This window comes from Phocoena sinus, chromosome 14, assembly GCF_008692025.1.
Source record: "Phocoena sinus isolate mPhoSin1 chromosome 14, mPhoSin1.pri, whole genome shotgun sequence".
Taxonomy (NCBI): domain Eukaryota; kingdom Metazoa; phylum Chordata; class Mammalia; order Artiodactyla; family Phocoenidae; genus Phocoena; species Phocoena sinus.
The window spans coordinates 11,565,044-11,585,645 of record NC_045776.1 but is presented as its reverse complement, the minus strand read 5'-3'; the positions used below and the strand labels follow the sequence as shown (position 1 = coordinate 11,585,645).

At 33.2% G+C, this 20,602-nt stretch overlaps 1 pseudogene; it reads right to left on the bottom strand.

Moving 5' to 3' along the window:
* Positions 1 to 56: 56 nt before the first annotated feature.
* LOC116739048 lies at positions 57 to 20,003 on the bottom strand (annotated as a pseudogene).
* Between the last annotated feature and the right edge of the window lie 599 nt (positions 20,004 to 20,602).

Here is a 20,602-nt window from a genome sequence, read left to right as displayed (position 1 = left end):
ACGATGGAGCCACATTCCTATCTCATAAAAACATTCAAGTTACACGAAAGACGTTTTCATGTTTCTCTCTTTTTTAGTACCTGGGGGTTTGCTTTCGCTAGGTTTTCTATTTTAACCCACGCTTCTTCTCATTCTTTCATTTTTAGCTTCTCTCTCAGTTTCTCTGCTTTAAACTGCTGGGTGCAGTCATCCAATAGTTTTTGGTTCATCTCCATGAAGAGTTTCAGCGTGTTGTATTGATATATCAAGCCACGTCTTGTCTTGTTCCAGTGGGTCTTTCAGTTGTGGTACAAGGATGGAAACATGACGGGCAGAATCTTTGCTGCATTGTCACTGATTAGACTCATGGTGTACTCGTTATTCCAGTAATATGACACTTACTCTGCCACCTGGAAGTGGGGGCTAGAGACACACTTGGCTAAACGCTTCATGATCTTCACAAACGCTTGACAGTTCAATGACATCTAGAATCTCTTCTAATTCATTTAAGAACATTACTTCTTTTAGACTGTGAGTCTTTGGCCAGTGCTTGAGAAGTGCCATCACCACTGGTTCAGTGAGGGTGCTGTCCTTTTCTAAAAACTGAACTACACACTATGCCAGCTGAGGATGGTAAACGATCAGAGACTTCACTTTTTCCAAAGGTAATAACACCTTCAATCAGAAAATCTTGTGCTCTTCTTTCAGTGGTAAGGCAAATCCTTTTGTTTAATATTTTATTGAAGTATAGTTGATTTACAATGTTGTGTTAATTTCTGCTGTACAGCAAAGAGATTGTTATACACACATACACACACACACACACACACACACACACACACACACATATTCTTTTTCATATTCTTTTCCATCATGGTTTATCATAGGATAATGAATATAGTATCCTGTGCTATACAGTAAGACCTTGTTGTTTGTCCATCCTATTTATACTAGCTTGTATCTGCTAATCTCAAATTCCCAATCCTTCCTTACCCCACCCTCCATGCCCCTTGGCAACCACAAGTCATCCTCTATGTCTGCGAGTTGTTTCTGTTTAATAGATATGTTCATTTGTTGTTTCTGTTTAATAGATATGTCATTTGTGTTGTATTTTAGGTTTCATGTATAAGTGATATTATATGGTGTTTGTCTTTCTCTTTCTGACTTACTTTGCTTAGTATGATAATCTCTAGGTCTACCCGTGTTGATGCAAATGGCATTATTTCATTCTTTTTCACGGCTGAGTAATATTCCATTGGATATATGTACCACATCTTTATCCATTCATCTGTTGGTGGACATTTAGGTTGTTCCATGTCTTGGCTATTGTAAATAGTGCTGCTATGAACATAGAGGTGCATGTAACTTTTTGAATTATAGTTTTGTCTGGGTCTATGCCCAGGATTGGGATTGCTGGATTATATGGTAACTATTTTTAGTTTTACAAGGAGCCTCCATACTGTTCTCCACTGTGGCTGCACCAATTTACATTCTCACCAACAGTGTAAGAGGGTTCCCTTTTCTACACACCTTCTCCAACATTTATTACTTGTAGACTTTTTAATGGTGGCCATTCTGACTAGTATGAGATGGTACCTCATTGTAGTTTGAGTTTGTGTTTCTCTAATAATTAGTGATGATGAGCATCTTTTCATGTGCCTATTTGCCATCTGTTTGTCTTCTTTGGAGGAATGTGTATTTAGGTATTCTGCACATTTTTCAATTGGGTGGTTTCTTTTTGTTATTGAGTTGTATGAGCTTTTTGTATATTTTGAAAATTAAGCCTTTGTCAGTTTCATCATTTGCAAATATTTTCTCCAAGTTCATATGTTGTCTTTTCGTTTTGTTTCTTTTTCTTGCTGTGCAAAATCTTATGTTCAATATTGATGAACCAATATTAAAACATTATTATTAACTAAAGTCTGTGGTTTATTTTGTGTTCTACAGTTCTATGGGTTTTGATATATATATTGTCATGTTTCTACCATTATAGTATTATACAGAATAGTTTGCCTAAAATATCCCTTCTATTCCACCTATTCCTCCCTGCCCACTGTCTCTGATAACCACCATTTACTCTCTGTTGCTATGAGTTTGACTTTTTTATATTCCACATGTAAGTAAGGTCATGCAGTATTTGTCTTTCTGTGTCTGGCTTATTTCACTTAGCATAATGTCCTCAATCTCCATTCATGTTATTGCAAATGGCAGGATTTCCTTCTTTTTAAGACTGAATGATATTCCATTATAGGTATATACATATGTGTGTCTGTCTGTGTGTGTGTGTGTGTGTATGTATATACATACCTCCCATTTTCTTTATCCATTCATCTGTCAAGGGACACTTAGGTTATTTCCACATCTTGGGTACTGTGAATGATGCTGCAATGAATATGTGAATGCACGTATTTCTTTGAGATCGTGATTTTATTTTTCCTTTGAATATACCCTGAGAAGTAGTATTGCTGAATCATATGGTAGTTATAGTTTTAATTTTTTTGAGGAACTTCCATACAGTTTGCCATAATGGCTGTACCAGTTTATAATCCCACCAGCAGTATATAAGGCTTCCCTTTTCTCCTCATCCTCAACATTTGCTATCTTTGATATTTTGATAAATATCCATCCTAAGAGATGTGAGGTGATATCTCATTGTGGTTATAATTTGCATTTCCCTGATGATTAGTGATAATGAGCATCTTTTTATATACCTGTTGGCCATCTGTATGCCCTCTTTAGAAAAATGTCTATTCAGGTCCTTTGCTCATTTTGTAATTGGGTTATTTGTTCTTTTGCCATTGAGTGTTATGAGTTCCTTTTATATTTTGGATATTAACGTCTTATTGTACATACAGTTTGTAAATATTTTCTCTCGTTCCTTTGGTTGCCTTTTCATTTTGTTGATTGTTTCCTGTGCAAAAACCTCTAGGCTTGATATAGTCCTACTTGTTTATTTTTGCTTCTGCTGCATGTGCTTTTATTGTCATTCAAAACAATCACTGCCAAGAACAATGTCAAGGAGACCTTGCCTCTTTTTTCTTCTAGGAGTTTTACAGTTTCAAGTCTTAGGCTTAGCTCGTGAATCCATTTTGAGTTGATTTTTTTTATATGTTACCCTTCTTTTCTTTGCTCGAAATATAAGCATTCTACTCTTTATGTATATTTTGGCAACAACTGTATCTGTAAATTCCCCACTTGTATTTGTGGCCCTGGTTTCTATTCATTTAATACAAATTCAGTCATAATTTTTGTATATTTGTAACATTGACAATAAAATTAGGTTTAAATTAACATTGAGCCAGCTATGTTTTCACAAGGCACCACAGTGGCTGAAAGCTAATGTGTTTTCTTTTATTTCTTTTTCTGTATTAGGTAAAATGTTTTTGTGAGAAAGTGCTTTTCAGTTCACGGGTGTTTATACTACTTTCTATTGCTCAACACACTTGTTTTAATCCTCTAGTCATGGTCTAAATGATATAATATGCTAGCCCACCGGGCACAACTAGACTTGAAAAAAACAGTTTCATTCTAGGTGTGGCTCATATGAGCCTTTACTGCTGGCCCTTTACAAAATCATCCCAGAATATCTGCTTAGTCAGTAAAGATAATTTGTCCTAGCGTCTCAAAATTTGAAAAGTTATCAGGAAGAAGAACATATAGTGCATGAAAGTCATAATAATTTTGCCACCTGAAGGATACAGGTTAGAGGTAAACTTTATGATTTTAATAAGAACATGCAAGTTGTCCCATTTTTTTTTTCATAGAGCAATCTCCAGCTTTCTACATTTAATTACACTTGGCTTTGGAAGACCTCATAGAACTTCCGAAATGCTGTGCATCACACCTCTGTGGAACTTGAGGAAATGATTTTATTTTCCCTTTCTAGTTTTATTCCATTGGGGTAATAAAATAAAGACTTTAAATTTGAGATTTATGACTGCCTCTTTAAGCAGTGCTGGGACTTCTGTTGGTCTGACTTACTAGATTGAAAACTTTATAAAGGGCTATATTTTTTAAATGCATGATTGTAAGACTGTGTTGTACAATTATGCACACATGAAAGAAAAATGCAGAGCTAATAAGGATATCTGTGAAATGCATACTCCTAGAAACACCAATCCTCACAATATGGACAGAATTCTTTATTTTCCTCTAAACAGGGTTGATCACTGTTTTATAATCCTTATGGATAGCTGGCTTGTCCTAATTATCTTCTCAGTCCTGAAACATGTATTTCTCATATCGCAGGTATTCCATTTAATAACTACTGAAATAAATTTTATATAAATAGAATTTTCTCCAAATACCAGAAGACTTAGAAAAAATGGGAGAAATTATGCTGTTCCACAAAATATTTATGTAAAAGGAAACATTTGAAGGAAAGTATACTTAGTGCATTATCATGAAATGTAGAAATACAAAGTTGGAATGTTAAATTATTGCAAGGATTTGGAAGTAAGTCTGACATACTTTGTTTTAATACGAGCCTCAATACTCACCACATAAGACCTCCCACTGTGTTGATCACATGATGGTCAACATTGTTATCAAATATTTTTTATTGCTAGGCAAGATATGAAATAGAATCTTGAAATTATCTAAATAATTTAGTGTACATAGACTCTAAATTCAAATATGTCAGGCCAATCTAAATAATTCAGTGCACATAGACTCTAAATTCAAATATGTCAGGCCAAATAATACACTTTTGACATTTTATTCATTAAAGTATTTCTCAGTCTCAGCTGTACTCAATGATGAAATTAGCATAAATCATCACTTCTGACTTTTGTCTCAAGCCTTTTGAGAAAAGCAATTGAATAAAAAGGGAAATTGTTTTGCTAGATTCAAGTAAGTAATGTAAAATATTATTCTGATTCTCATACATTTTCAGACACTTATGAGAGCATGCAATGAAATAATAGATGTAAGATGCTTAGTCCTACACTGATGCAAGGCAAATATGCAATATTTGTTTGAAAACATTATTGTTGTCAGTTTTAAGTGGAGCTCTCCTTCCTTTAGAATTCTAAATCATTCCATTAAAAATTAGAGACAATACATTGGAACACACATGAACTCCAATCTGTCTTTATAAAAACATCTCTATACTTGCCTTTTGATCTGCTGGAAGGGGTTTTCTGATATACTGTATATTGATTATCCATAAAACATGTTCAATATATTAATTTTCTCCTTCTTTTAATAAAGAGGTTATTTTCTACAGTTGATTTTAAATTTTAAATTGACCAGTAAATATAAATTTAGTTAGGATTTCATCTTTGCATAGAGAAGACTAGTCTTAAAATCTTCACAACTTAAAGTATTTTACATTTGTATAGGTACCAACCAAGATATGTTGCTTTATTATTAGTAATTCAGCTTGAGATCTCATAAATTCATAATTTCAGTTGGTAGTGTCTAAGAAATATTTGTATTTTTTGTTAGTTTCAACTGATGATAGACTATAACAGAAATTAATAACATCACCAGAGCTATTTACAAATATCAAAAATATTATTTAGATATAAGAGAAATTATAGATATAGTCATGCTGCCAAATCATGTCACACAAATGCAAGGTAACGGTCAGCATATATATGTGAGGACATTCTTACAGCACTAATTCCATGTGTCTATGAGTGAAATCACTGCACACAAATATTCACATCAAAGGTAGTGTTTTACTTTTGTAGCTGAGATATGTTAGTGCTGTTTCGTTTGGTGTGCTTTTCTATCTTACCTACCTGTATTATGATTTTGGGGGAGGGAGGAGGAGATATAAATGTTTACATTTATTGTGTTATATGATGGCATCTTGTTCTAAATGTGCAGCTCTTCCTCTCTCTCTAACCCTTATGTTTGAAATGCACTGTTGACAACAGCATTTTTCCTTCTCTTGCCTAAGAGGCTTGGGGACTAAAAACATGCAATTCCAAGTAAAGGATTAGGAGAGAAATGAAGTATTTTTGAGCTGAAGGGTATCATTAACTGAGGCACTGCTGAGATTGCAGCAGTTCAACACCACCATGTCAACCAAAAAAAAAAAAAAGTTTAAGATACTGTAAAGGAATCAGCCATTAAAGGAAAGATAAGAAATATCAGGAAAAATTCTGAAAAATGATATAACTATTCTGGTTGATAGTACAAATTGTGAATAAATCGTACACTGCAAGGGAAACATGAAAATAGGTTAGTATCTAGGACATTGTATGTCGAATTCCTAGAGAAAAAAAGGGTGATAAACATATTGTCCCTTGCGTTTCCTACAGCAGTAGAGAGAACTAATCTGTTGAAATTGTTGACTTCTATTGGACTCTAATAGGAATATGTTGTTTTCTGAAGGCTAGATTACTTATGTTTTAGAAATGTATTCTCTGTGGGTTTAGTCAATGTCTTCTTTTTTTTTAATCCCCAAATGATTGTACAGCAATGTCAAGCATGTCCACAGATTTGTTAGGTGATGCTGAAACCAAAACTTGCTCTCAGTTAATGATTGAAGTTATTAATTACTAATTAATTATGAATTTCCAGTATTGATATTTTCAACTTTCTAAATTATCACATAACCAAAGGTATTAATTTCAACTCAGAAAATTTGGAGAAAGAGTATAGAAAATTGATATTTTCCCTATTCAGGAAGGAGAAAGGGATAAGCAAGAGTCTTACAGGAAAGTGAGATGAAAATGCTGGAATAATTTCTATATCCAACAATTAGTAAACACGGTTAGAATTCCCTAATTTTATTTGTAATTGGATTAATTCCTATTATTTCATAAATGTCAGTACTTGTATATACACCCATGTATGAAAACTGAAATCCAAATGATGAACTTCCCACAGCATCTGCATAAGCATATTTTGCTGATTTCCCTCTCTTCTCCCCACCCTTAGACTCGAAACTCTTTGATGCTTCCTCTTTACCCCGTTCTTAAGCATTTGACACAGCCACCAAATGTCAATAGCTCATGTGTATATTTTGAATAAAATGAAAACAAGAGCTGAAAATGTTCCCATGACTGCCACAGCTCATTATGACAGAGTTGTGAAGATGTACCTTTTTGACATAAATAGATGAAAGTTGAGTATGTGCCAGGGCTTGGTTTGAAGCCATACCTTCCTTCATTATTTCTTATTCTGGATAGGAAACTCCAAAAATTAAGCTTCTATAACGTGTCCTAAACTATTATCCTTCTCAAGTTATTCCAAAAATTTGAAGAGGAAGGAACACTTCGGAACTCCTTCTATGAGGCCAGCATCGCCCTGATACTAAAACCAGACAAAAATATCACAAAAAGAAAGATTACAGGCCAATATCACTGATGAACATAGATGCAAAAATCCTCAACAAAATATTAGCAAACCAAGTCTAACAATACATCGAAAGAATCATATAACATGATCAAGTGGATTTAACCCAGGGATGCAAGCATGGTTCAATACCTGCAAATCAATCAGTGTAGTACATCACATTAACAAATTGAAGAATAAAAAATGTATGTTCATCTCAATAGATGCAGAAAAAGCTTTTAACAAAATTCAACATCCATTTATGGTAGAAACTCTCCAGAAAGTGGGTATAGAGGGAACATACCTCAACATAATAAAGACCACTTATAACAAACCCACAGGTAATGTCGTACTCACTGGTGAAAACCTGAAAGCATCTCCTCTAAGATCAGGAACAAGATACGGATGCCCACTCTTGCCCATCTTATTCAGTATAGTATTGGAAGTCCTAGCCACAGCAACCAGAGAAGAAAAAGAAATAAAAAGGAATCCAAATTAGAAAGGAAGAAGTAAAACTGTCACTGTTTGCAGATGACATGCTATACATAGAAAATCCTAAGACAGCATCAGGAAAATACTACAGCTCATCAATGAATTCAGTGGTTTCAGGATGCAAAATTAATATACAGAAATCTGTTGAATTTCAATACACTAAAAAAAAACTATCAGAAAGAGAAATTAAAGAAACAATCTCATTTATAATCACACCAAAAAGAATAAAATGCCTAGGAATATACACCTACCTAAGGAGGTATAATACCTGTACTCTGAAAACCATAAGATGCTAATGAAAGAAATTGAAGATGATATAAACTGATAGAAAGATACACCTTGTTCATGGTTTGAAAGAATTAATATTGTTAAAATGACCATACTACCCAAGGCAATCTAGATTCAATGCAATCCCTTTCAAAATACCAGTGACGTTTTTCACAGAACTAGAATAAATAATTTTAAAAGTTATACAATTTTAAAAGTTGTATAAACTAACACAACATTGTAAAACAACTATACTCCAATAAAAATTAATAAAAAATTTGTATAGAAACACAAAAAAACCTGAATAGCCAAAGCAATCTTAAGAAAGAACAGAGCTGGAGGTATCACACTACTTACTTTCAAATGATTTAGCAAGATGATTGATAAATTAGTGGCTGGCTGGCTGGATGGATGGATGGCTGGATGGAAGGAGAGAGCAAATATGGAAACATGCATTTAATTGTTGAATCTAGTGGTGGGTACTTAGATTATTGTATAATTCTTTCCAATTTTTGGCATGCTGGAAAACTTTCAAAATTGTCAAGCAAATACTAAAGGAAAACGCAAAAAATGCTTTATATTGGCCTTATTAGTAGCAAATCCAAGACAGGGATTTTTGAGCAAGTGATATATATAAGGGAGTGCTCTTATGCAAAATCTTTGACAGAGTGAAGGAAAAATATATAGATTGATGCTAACAAACTTAAAGGTTAATGATTTTAAAGTGGCTATTTGTTTTTCCCATAAGAGAGTATAGGTAATGAATTAATAAAATAAAAACTAAAATTTTCTGATGAAACGATGACTTTTATAATTCCAGTTTTTGCTTGTGAGTAATCATTCTATTCAAGAAATTGTAATTCTTCAAACTGACTCCCCCCCCCCTTTTAAAGTGTTATTATATCCAAATAAGATTGGCATTAAATGTTGGCTGGAACACTCAAAGCTCACATATAGGTAAAACAGTATCATTTGCCTGTTTGTAAAGCATCATATAGCACACACAAATCATACAATTCAGAACTGCATGAAGTATGCCACTGTTTGAGTATAACATGGCATTTTTCGAGTTGGGATTATTAGATCATCTAGTAATAGTGGTTCTTGAAAATTGAGGGTCTCAGAGGTTAAATGAATTGCATAAAACCAGTCATTAGTCGTTAAGTCAGAGTTCAAATTCTGACTTTTGGACTACAGATCTCATCTAAATCTACTCTGCCACCCTTCATTCCCAAGTAGTTTGGATCTGGGTGGACCCTGAATTAATGAAATTCTCATTACATCTTTCCCCCTCCCAGCTGCGAGAAATTAATTTGAGCTACAGGAATTGGCAGGGACAAATCTCTGTCCTTCCTATAAAAAGAAGATCAAGTTGATATTACATTTCTGGGCTTGAAATAAATCTAATAGTATAATAATAATCAGATTGAAAACAAATAAATGTTGTATTTAAATGATTGAATTTCACTAAGTTAGAAAGCTAAAACATAATCATTGCCAAATAAATCCTACAGCTTCCCTAAGAAAACTAAACATAAGAAAGCAACTTCATGCATGTTGAGGTTCTTCATAAGAATCACAGAAGGTGCTTGTTAGAAAAGCACCTCACTGCCCTCACCCATAAATATTAAGGTATTTTCAATATTAAGTGTACCACCTCAGAAGTTTAGTGATTTTTAAAAGTAACCTTAACAGATAATAACTTGAATAGTTCATACATATGGGTGAAGAAAAAAGAACATTCTCTCCAGCTGAACAGACATTTAGAGTGAGGAGGGTTGTTGGGAGGCAAAAGAACAATTGCTTGCCTAAAGAAAGGAAAAAGAGACTATCTAAATTCTTGGTCAAGCATAAAGAGTACTCTATCCCTGACTATAGAAAATATTTGTGTTAAAATAAGTCATTTTTGAAATTAAAGTATCCCACCTTTTCTGCATACGGTAATATATTATTTTCTATAAAATCTGTTGACTTACAGGAGATTCCCAAATACTCACAATTGGGAATCATTAGGGAGAAAGATGTGTGGTCAGTGGCTATAATTTATTGAAAAATATATATCAATAAACACACACACACTCCATATACATCCAACCCTCCAAAGCACCCTGAGGAGTAGGCATTATTAATCTTCATTTTATAGATGAGAAATCCGGGGCTCAGCATACTTAAGTAACTTGCTTGTGGTTACACAGCTAATAAATGCTAGTACTGAGTTAACAGAAAAACAGGTCTGCATGGTCCCACACTTATTCTTTTTTTCCCCCGTATTTGTCATTTTATTTTACTTTATTTTCATTGAAATATAGTTGTGTTAGTTTGGGTGTACAGCAAAGTGATTCAATTTTACATATATAAATATATATGTATTCTTTTTTTTATATTCTCTTTCATTATAGGCTATTACAAGATACTGAGTAGAGTTCCCATGCTATACAGTAGGTCCTTGGTGGTTATCTATTTTATATATAGTAGTGTATATTTTAATCTCAAACTCCTAATTTATCTCCCCCCTCCCCACTACCCACTTTGGTAACCATAAGTTTGTTTTCTATGTCTGTGAGTCTATTTCTATTTTGTAAATAAGTTAATTTGTATCATAAGTGATATCATATGATATTTGCCTTTTTGTCTGGCTTAATTCATACTTATTCTTCACCATTATATGCTGTTCCCAGAGACAGAAACAGATGCCAAGAGGTAGAAACAGAGTCTCATTGTTGACCAAGAAATCCAGAAAACAATCCCAGACAGTCATAGAACCATATTACTGTTGAGGACCCAAATGATACCTTAAAATAAGACCCCTTTAAGTGGGATAACTTTAGTGAGTTTCTCTTCTTTGGAAAAAAAAAAAGTAAATAAAATAATTAAAATGAGGCATGCAAGTGGGAAAAACAGTTTTTCCATCAATGCCTTTCCATCAAAGATACATGTAAACAAATAATTTCAATGCAATACTTCACATAGCAGAAATCAGTATTTTGGGATACAGAGAAGAGGAAAAATCAAAAGGCTGTATGTGACTGTCAAGGAATATTTTGAAAGGAGGTACCATTTCAGTTGGGTATACAAGTAAAGGTCGGAACTTGTTATTTGTAGGAAGGGGGAAGTCATTTTCTTGCTAATGCAAGGAAAATGATGTGCTCTATTGATATAATTAAGTACAAACGTTGTGCATAATTTGAGGACTCCTTCACCTTTACAAATCACTTAAGTGACCGTACATTTCTAGGGGCTTCCATAACTTCTGAACCATGAAACCTGAGTGATTAACAGTTTGAAAGAATTAATTTACATTTCCAAAGCAAGACAGAGGTTTTTATTTTCATTTGTCAACTTTCTCTATTAAAATGAACCCCAGGCTTTCAGAGATCACTTCATGGTTTTGCCCTTTTTCCTGCTGATCCATGTTGCCTTATACTGAATTTAAGGAGACTCAAGGTAGGTTAATTAAATTTGCTGAAGCTCTTTGCAAAGCCACATTGGGGGCAATTTAATTTTTTTTTCTGTTTAGCTGGTTGAGAAAAGAAATTCAGGCACAACTGTATAAAATACTGTTTTAATTAGATCCAAAGAGAAATGTGGCCTTGGATTCTTATTAAAGTTCCTTAATTATGAAAATTAATTTTAAAAGACATAGTAACTTTGTTTTACAAAAGTGAACATGTTTGTGAAGTTACTTTGCACTGTGCATGAGAAAAAAGGTAATGAGTCAAATTTTGTTCCTTTCATTATTTTTGTCAGTAAACAAAGTCTCAAATCAAGACAGGGTAATTTTCAGGAACTCCTGAAAAAAAATAATAAAAAAATAAAGAAGAATCAGACGTAAATTCACATCTCAAAGTGTTAAAATTTTCCAAAGCAAGAAAGGGGAGCCACCCACTATGTATCCAAATGAATTTCTGAAGAAATACTTGAGCATATTTTTAGGCAATTAATATATATAGTTTGGTCTCTCTTTTCTAAAATATATTTCTTTTTAATAAAGTAAAAATCTCAGTAACAAAAATCAACAATAAATAAATTCAGTGCTAAATATTATAAACATCTCTCACATCTCTTCAGATGTCTAAGTAAATTATCATTGAAATTGTCTTTTCTCAATGAGATTGGTGAATGATTGCTGTGCTTTGGCAACTTGTACTTTCTCATCCCAACACACAACAAAGAAATATAGATCCACATGCCTGATAAGTTGCAAAACTCTAACTAGTTTTATGGTTTCCATATATAAAATTGACTTAACATTAAAATAATGAATTTCGAACATCTTCACCATATCAATGCACTGTGATGTAACCAGAATATTGCCTATGATACTCCTGTATGCACCATAGCCAGCTTAATTGTTTGAACAAAGTCAGTAACTTGTCATTGGTTTAAACATCCAATGTAATACAGTATACAATCAGTATATAATGCAGTATTATATACAGATTGTATACAGTAATATACAGTATACAATCAGTATATTACAGGACTAGAAACACATTCAAATAGAGATAGAGAGAGGGATAGATTTCAGAAAAATGTTTACACACTTATACTAACATATTCTCTCTCTGCTCTCTTTCACAGACATACATACATTACAAGTACATACATACCCTACTCTGTTTTCACTTTGCATACTCCAATTTGCATTATGTGAATAGTGCTACAGTTTGAAGATTAGTTATACTTATTAAATTCACTGGATAGATAGATATATAGATAGAGGTATAGATATAAATATAGATAGAGATGTAGATTATACATAAATATTGATTTTTTTGATTAGCTACTTGAATTTATCCACATAGATACAGTTTGAGATAATGGATTATTTCTCAGATATGAATTTTTCATACTTTCCAATAATTTTGTCCACTGTTTACTATTTATAGTTATAATAAAATCTTGTCAAAATAAAGCATAAATAAAATATATTTCATTTCAAATTTCTATTAATTTTTGAAAATCAAGATTTGGCATGTAATTTAACAGACTACTTGGTGGAAAGAACATAGGCTTTGGAGCCATATCTAGACTGAATATATGCTTCGTCACTTAGAGCCCATGTAATGTAGAGAAAGTTGCTTAACAACTCTGGGATACAACATCCATATCTATAAAAAAGAGGATAACTCATACTTATCTCACACTCTATAAATATGTTATTATTTGACTCAGAACCACTTATTCTCATGTTCTTATGTTTAATTCTTACGTTGAATATAAACATTTATTATTGTAGACATATATTTATATTTTTCTATCTATCTCTCCAATTCTTTTTCAGTTCATTCAATGCTAAATTTCATTAGTGAATGATGAAACCATCATATTAAAACAGAGAGAAATATAAAAACACTGAGCTGAACTGTATGAGTTTTAAGTATTATTTTGATGTTTATATTTGTTTTACTGTTGGGGAGTGGGAAATTATCTAATGAATATAGTCTGAGGAGAGATTGATAGCACATCATGGTAACACACATTTAAGTTTCTACCTCATCTTGTTTTCAGTATTAAAAAGGAGCAATGACCAAAAACAATTCCTAAAAGTGGTTTTCTTAATTGTTCACTGTTCATCATATCTATAAAATCTCCTCTAGGATTGAATTTATTACTTTGCCTTTGTGGATTAAATTTGCTTTGCTATATCTCCAGTTTTTCATCTTGTCTTTTAAACAGTTTGCTATCAAATTGTGGCCTAAGCTCACAGGGCATTATCTTCATGAGGACAGTTCACCTCTGTAACACTGGAAAGTTGTGGAACTGAATTCAGGCAAGATGAGAAAGAGGCTTCAGGATTGTGTATTAAATTCTAATGTATTTTCATAAAATAACTTGCCAAGTGTCCATAATTAGGATATCCTCTCATTGTTATTGGGTACATTATAAGAGACTATCTGGTATCAAGCTCAATGAAAACAATCATAGCAATTTCTTTTCTGAAGTATATATATAGGTTAAAAATAATTTATTTTTTCTTATACATTAAAGTTGCATAAGTCACTTAATCCAAGAGTTCCTTTCACACATTTTATGTAATTTTCTTATACTCAGACTTTTCCACTCATGTCAAGTTAAAGTTTCAAGTTGAACCTATACACTGTTGACCTGAAACAAATAGACTGCCAGTTATTTCTCCAGCAAAGGTGGGTTTGTTTGGGATTAGCAGAGAGTCGCAATTCAGGGTCTGCAACCATGGTGAGCCACTTGTGTGTCCCTGCAGGGGAAGGGAAGGAGGTCATTTTACAGAGGGGAAAAGGAAGTTGGAGGGCTATGGTAAACAGAGTCCATGGCTTTTCATTGGCTGAATCCCTGCCAGGAAAAAAGGGTAGTCTTTCTTCATGTTGGGCTTGGCTGTTGTCACGGGATATGAGAGTTCCTCTTTCTGGTCTCCCAACACCATTTAATTGAGGTTTCTGTTTATTAATTTTTACAATACTTTCCATAAGCCAAAAGGACCATGTTTATCTAAGTAATAGTTTTCTAAGAAGTAAGAATAAACATCTTAAGCTAAGCTGGAAAAGTAATTAAAATTGAAACCAACACAACCTTTTTTCTCATTCTAAGAAATTTCCACTCAAAACTAGGCATGTCATTTTAAGGCAAAGCTATGTTGATATATATATAGAATATTTTGAACAATAGTTTGTAGTCATTTTGCCAGAATGGCAGTAATGCCATTGATGTAGTGAAAGAATTTGGTCTCATTTTTATAAATTTTTATCATTTATTTGCTTAATGTAGTGATAATCTGATGATATGAATATAGCCAATTAAAAATCATCCATTTTTTTTTAGATTTACCTTCATAAAAAATGAAGAATATGTTTTGACATTTGCAAAAACTTCACTAGTATTTTGTGAGTGAAGTTAGCAAGAGGCAGAATTCTTTTTTGCTGAGTTATAATTGCGTATAAAATAAATATAAATATGAAAAAAGTAAGAGAATTCCAGAAATGCTGGAACTCTTGGAATATTCTTGGGTGTAAGCTTGTACAAACAATGCTGCTGTGTTTGAGGGGATAAGGATTGCTTTAAAGCCCTTCCTTATTCAATTCCAGAAAGATAATATCTAGGGGAGTATATATGTTTTCACTTAATCTCCTTATGCTAAGTGTATAAGAGAAGAAATCGTCAGTGTGGGCTGTTATGTGCTCAACACTCACAATGAATTAGTTTAAGATGCATTTTGAACTTTAAGAAATAAAAACGATAGCTACAACTCTATATTAATACACTTTTTAACCATTTAAGTGGCATGCATTTTCAGTGCTAAACAGAAGGCCGTAAAAATCAACACTAGTATATTATTTATGCTTAGGTATTAATTGCTTGGGGATATAAAATGTCATTATTATTTTTATACCAGCTAACTGAAGTGGAAAAATGAGGTAATTCTCACAAGCAGAATTCACATTTGCTTCAATTATGTGGATACTTCGGATGAAAAAAAACTTTTATGTTATAATTACTACATCTTTCAACTTTATTTCATGTCTTGTCACAACTTTAATATGTCAGTTCCGGTTCTACCAATGCTAGGGTTTTTTTTTTTTTCTTACCACAATATGTTGTACTTTGCCGAGTATGTTCTAAAATTAAGTATGGAAATCTTAGGTATCAAAAGGCATTGGAAGAAATAGGATAACAGTTTCAAAGTTATCACAAGAAGGTGTAAATCTGTGGTGACATATACAAATAAGCATCTTAAGGATAGTCTTTTTAAATGGACTCTTTTAAAGGTCCTTGTTTAAAGTATCTAATGCAACCAGATCGAATTTTGGAAGTAAGCATCATCAGTTACTTGGTAGAACATGTGGTTTAAAGATTTCTTACACAAGGCACAATATTGCACAGCTTTACAAGGGCATAAATATAATTTAACACACAGTGATCTAAACCTTAACTTGATTTATGACTGCTGACAGCATCTAAGCACAAGAAATAAAGGTAACAAACTTTTCTCAGTCGTTGGAATGCTTAGCGTTAATTTTTTGTGCACGTAATTGGTTTTTTTTACCTTGTACCAGAAAGGTGGTTTTCCTCCATTATTTTCAGTTTTCTCTATATCACATTTCAAGGGCATTAGTATTTGAGGCACATTTTTGCTAATCCCCTTTTCCATGCTTGGCCCTATCTAGGACAAAGGACACATTTTCTCCCAAATCTTGGGAGACTAGTTTACATTGAAGTCGAAGTGTTCTTATATAAAATAAGATAAATGAGTTAGCATTAACTGTTCTATTTTTACTTAGAACTTTAAAAATTGAGAGACTGGTTAAAAACAAAATTGTTATAAATGACTGTGATTTGGAGGAGAAAAATATATATATTAGAATGTTCAGTATTCATTCAATAAGTATGCCTCAATTAATGACTGCAGTACACAATAAATGTTAGTATATCAATCAGGTCACCAAAGAGAATTGCATTATTAACATTCATTAACTTTGTAACAGATAACTTAATTGTACAAATAACCCAAAGCTATGTAATTAGGATGTGATTATATTCACATTTCTTTATGACAAAATGGACTTATAGTTCAAGTAACTGGTGCAAGTAAAAAGGAAAATGTGAAATGAGGTTATAAATCAACTATTAAATACTTATTCTCCTTTGCTACTGACTAGGTACGAAAGGATGTTTTAATTCTCTGTGTTTTAATAACAATTTTCTATTAAGTAATTTTGTAGAGTTGAGCTCAATAATAGTCCCTCTTTTCACATTATAGTCAAAATGTTCCCTCTTATTATTTGGTAAAGGCGGGACTGTTTTCTTGTTGCTTTAATTATGTTTATATTATGTGTATATTCATGGGCTAAAAGAAGGAAAATTTAAACATTAGGATGTACTGCCTTTTTTTCAATCTTATTATAAATCTCCGTTTCTTGCAGGGAGGGAGAAGTAGTCATTTATGGGTTAATTAGTCCTAACTCCATCCTTGGACAAAGAGATGTTGAGAATGCCAGCATCTGTTAAAGACTGATGAAAGCTTAACTCTTGGTTTCAGGTGAAGTACTCGTGCTTATCTAGTATTTATATCTGTACTTCAACATTCTGGAACAGGACATCCATATCAAAAAAAAAATAGTTTACTGTAAATACAATAACTAGTACACTCCTTTTTATTGTGGCAGATAATTTTCTTTCCACTCAAAATTATGCACAATTTAGAATTTTCTATGCTTTAGATTGAATAAAGAACTAGCTTGACAAATAAATTGAAATCATATGAATATCTTAACCCCGATTTATTAACTATGGTACAATTGGAAGTAATGAATAAAACTCTCTGACTCCTAAATCATTGAATGAGAGAAGCAAAATTTAGTAGTACAGTCTATTCTAACATCATTTATTTTTGTGTTGTCCCCCATTACCTGTCTTTTTGTAATCCACAGCGTTGCTTGACATAGGTGAACTCACTCTCTTTCCGATATTTGAGTATATTTTAAATTCAAAGCCACCTGGCGAGTCAGCTCAACTTTCATGACTGTCTCCCTTCCAGCAAGATCCCAGGTTCACCTTATTAAGAAGAGATAACGTGTACAGCAGGTCTCCAATATGCCTGGCCCTAGGCTACCATTCATCAGTTCTGCTTCTCTTTAAACACAGTTTTCCATATTTTTGGTTTTTCCATGTCATGCTTATTAATTTTCAACAAAGAGATGAATATTTGGAATGGCTACCAAGATATGTTTGTTTTAACACTCCCTGGTAGTTCTAGAGATAAAAATTCCAAAGGTTTGAAATCTAATTTTAGCCCTAATATTTAGCCCTAATTTTAGCCCTAATAAGTCTTAGGGTACTTTACTATTGTAACAGCCCTAAAAACATTTTATTTTAGAATTTTAAATTTTTTAATGAAAAATGATATATGTATACAGAAAAATGCACATACTATAAGTATACAAATTAAATTTTTGCAAAATGAACACACCAGTGCAACCAGATAGAAATAAGAATTAAATCATTACCAACACCCAGAAGTCCCCTTCCACTCACTGCTGACTCAAGGAGAGCTATTTCCTGACTTCCAGCAGCATAAATATTTTTTACCTACTTTTTAAATATAAATTGTATGATAGATACTTTTCTCAGTGACTTCTTTTACTCCATGCTGTGTGATGCTCATCTAAATTTTTTCATGAAGTTGTAATTTTCATTCTCTTTGCTAAATAGTATGTCATTTTGTGAGTAAACCATGATTTCTGTAGCACTGTATTTATCCAGTTTTCAGATGTTATAAATTATACATTTATAAGCATATACATTTCTCTTGGGTACATACCTAGGAATGGAGTTGTATCATATGGTATTCATATATTTAGTTGTTTTTTTAAAATAGCTTTACAGTATTCCAAAGAGTGTGAGCATTGTATGGAAGTTCTTGTTACTCCAGATGTGTGTCAACACTTAGTATTTTCTGTCCTATGACAATGAAGTTTGAGCACCTTTGCATTTTAGTGTCCCCTGAAATTTGAATAAATCAACATATATACACTACCGAAGGTAAAATAGTTGGCTGCTGGGAAGTGGCAGCATAGCACAGGGAGATCAGCTCTGTGCTTTACGATGACCTAGAGGTGTCGGATAGGAAGGAGGGAAGGGAGGCTCAAGTGAGAGGGGATATGGGGACACGTACATGCATATGGCTGGTTCGCTTTGTTGTGCAACAGAAAGTAAAACAGTATTGTGAAGCAATTTTACTCCAATAAAGATCCATTTTAAAAAATCTTAAGTTATTTGGATGCTTCAGAATGGAGAAATGGTATGAGTAGTCCATTAATTTCTTAGTGATTATATTTGTTTCTTTTTGGGATTTTCTGCTTCTAGTTTGTGTTTGCTGAGGACAACAAATAACCCACCAGTTTTTCATTATGTTAAGCTCCTGGGAAAGGAAAACCATTATTGCTTCTTTTTCTTCTATTTCTTAATTTCCAAATTACTTTTTTTGCATTCATGGGAAATAGAGCCCAACTATATTCTGGATGAGTTTTATCATAACATACAATTTCACCTCAACCCATAACAAAAGAAACATGCACTGAGAGCTAAGTTACTGAATATGGCAGGGCTACTTATAGTGGCTTTTAAAAATATCTCTTCCATCATTCATATTTCTACAACCATTATCTGATCTCAGTTCCTCATTAATTTTCATATTGTTTTAATAGAACACTTTACTACCTCAAACCTTCTTTCCAGTTTCTCCAGCTGCTAATCTGTTTGTTGCTTTGCTTCCAAATGGTTGTAGTGCTTTGTTGATTTAGTTTGAACCATTTGAGTCTGAGAGATGTGTTATAAGTATGTGCATGAACAAGTTTATGTACATGAACAAGTTAATCCTACTTTCCATGCACACTTTGTGGTTGCTTTATTAGAAGTAATTTGGGGATGGTGGAATTTGTGGGGCTTGCTTTTTTATAGAAAGTATAAAAATCACCAGAATCAACCCCATTGGTTTTGACTAATTTCCCTTTACACAAGCTCCTGCTATCCAATCTGACTATGAGTTTTGCCACTTCTGCCAGAAGTATGACTTCTTCTCTGTTTAGGAGCAATTCTTTCATACAAGTAGTAGTATTTTTTCAGGAGTAGTAGAAAGGGATTCATTCTAACTTGCTTTTGTTACTGAGAGACCATCTGTGACAGTTGAGGACAGGGATGGAGGAAAACAGCATCCTCTCTTTGTCTCCCCATTCCCCACTTGCTTACAAATAGTTGAGACTATCTATATGCACCATCCTCACCCTGTCAAACTTTCATATTGGCTCATATGAGTCAGCAGCACAGGTTTGGCTTCCTGAAAAACAGTTCTGAACATGTTAGCGACCTCAGAAAACTTCAAGATTTATCTCGATTTCTCAGACTGCTTTAAAGAATACTCCCTCTTTAAAGTCCATTTCAATCTCACCTGCAGTTATTCCTTCTCTCATGCTAAGCTCCAGCCAGATAAACCCTCTCGCCATCCCTTGAGGATCCTTTCTGTTTCTGCATCTCCAAATCTTTGCTCTAATCTGATTTTGGCTTTAAGTATCTTTCCCTCACCATCTTCACTTATCCAAATTCTATGTCTCTTTCAACTTCAGAGAAACTGACATCTTCCTGTTCAAGTGTGTGTTGGTCTCCCCAGCTTCAAAGCTTATCTTCTTTCAATTTGTTGAGTATATATTTTTTCCACCCCACCATACTTTCTGTGTTCTCATAGAAGATTTGGTTATACAAGTCTTGACCACAAGCACATTCCTTCCATAATTTCTAACAGCATAGTTTCTTGCATGTTGTGGAATTCAACAAATATCACAGTATATTGTTTAAGATCTTTTTTCACATTATGCTGTCTCTGAAATATGGATCATTATTTTTCAGTCAATGACATCTTGCAGTCACATTGGCTAAGGAATAAGTGTGAGCCAGTTGTCCTTGCTTATGCATGCGAGAACTCCATCAAAGCTGGTCATGTTTTCCTCACTTCAGTCAAGTTGTGTGCATTGTTGTCACTTTAAGTGTTGATTTTAATTGCCATTTAAATCTTCCAAAGATTACAAATTGCTTTAGCACTGAAACA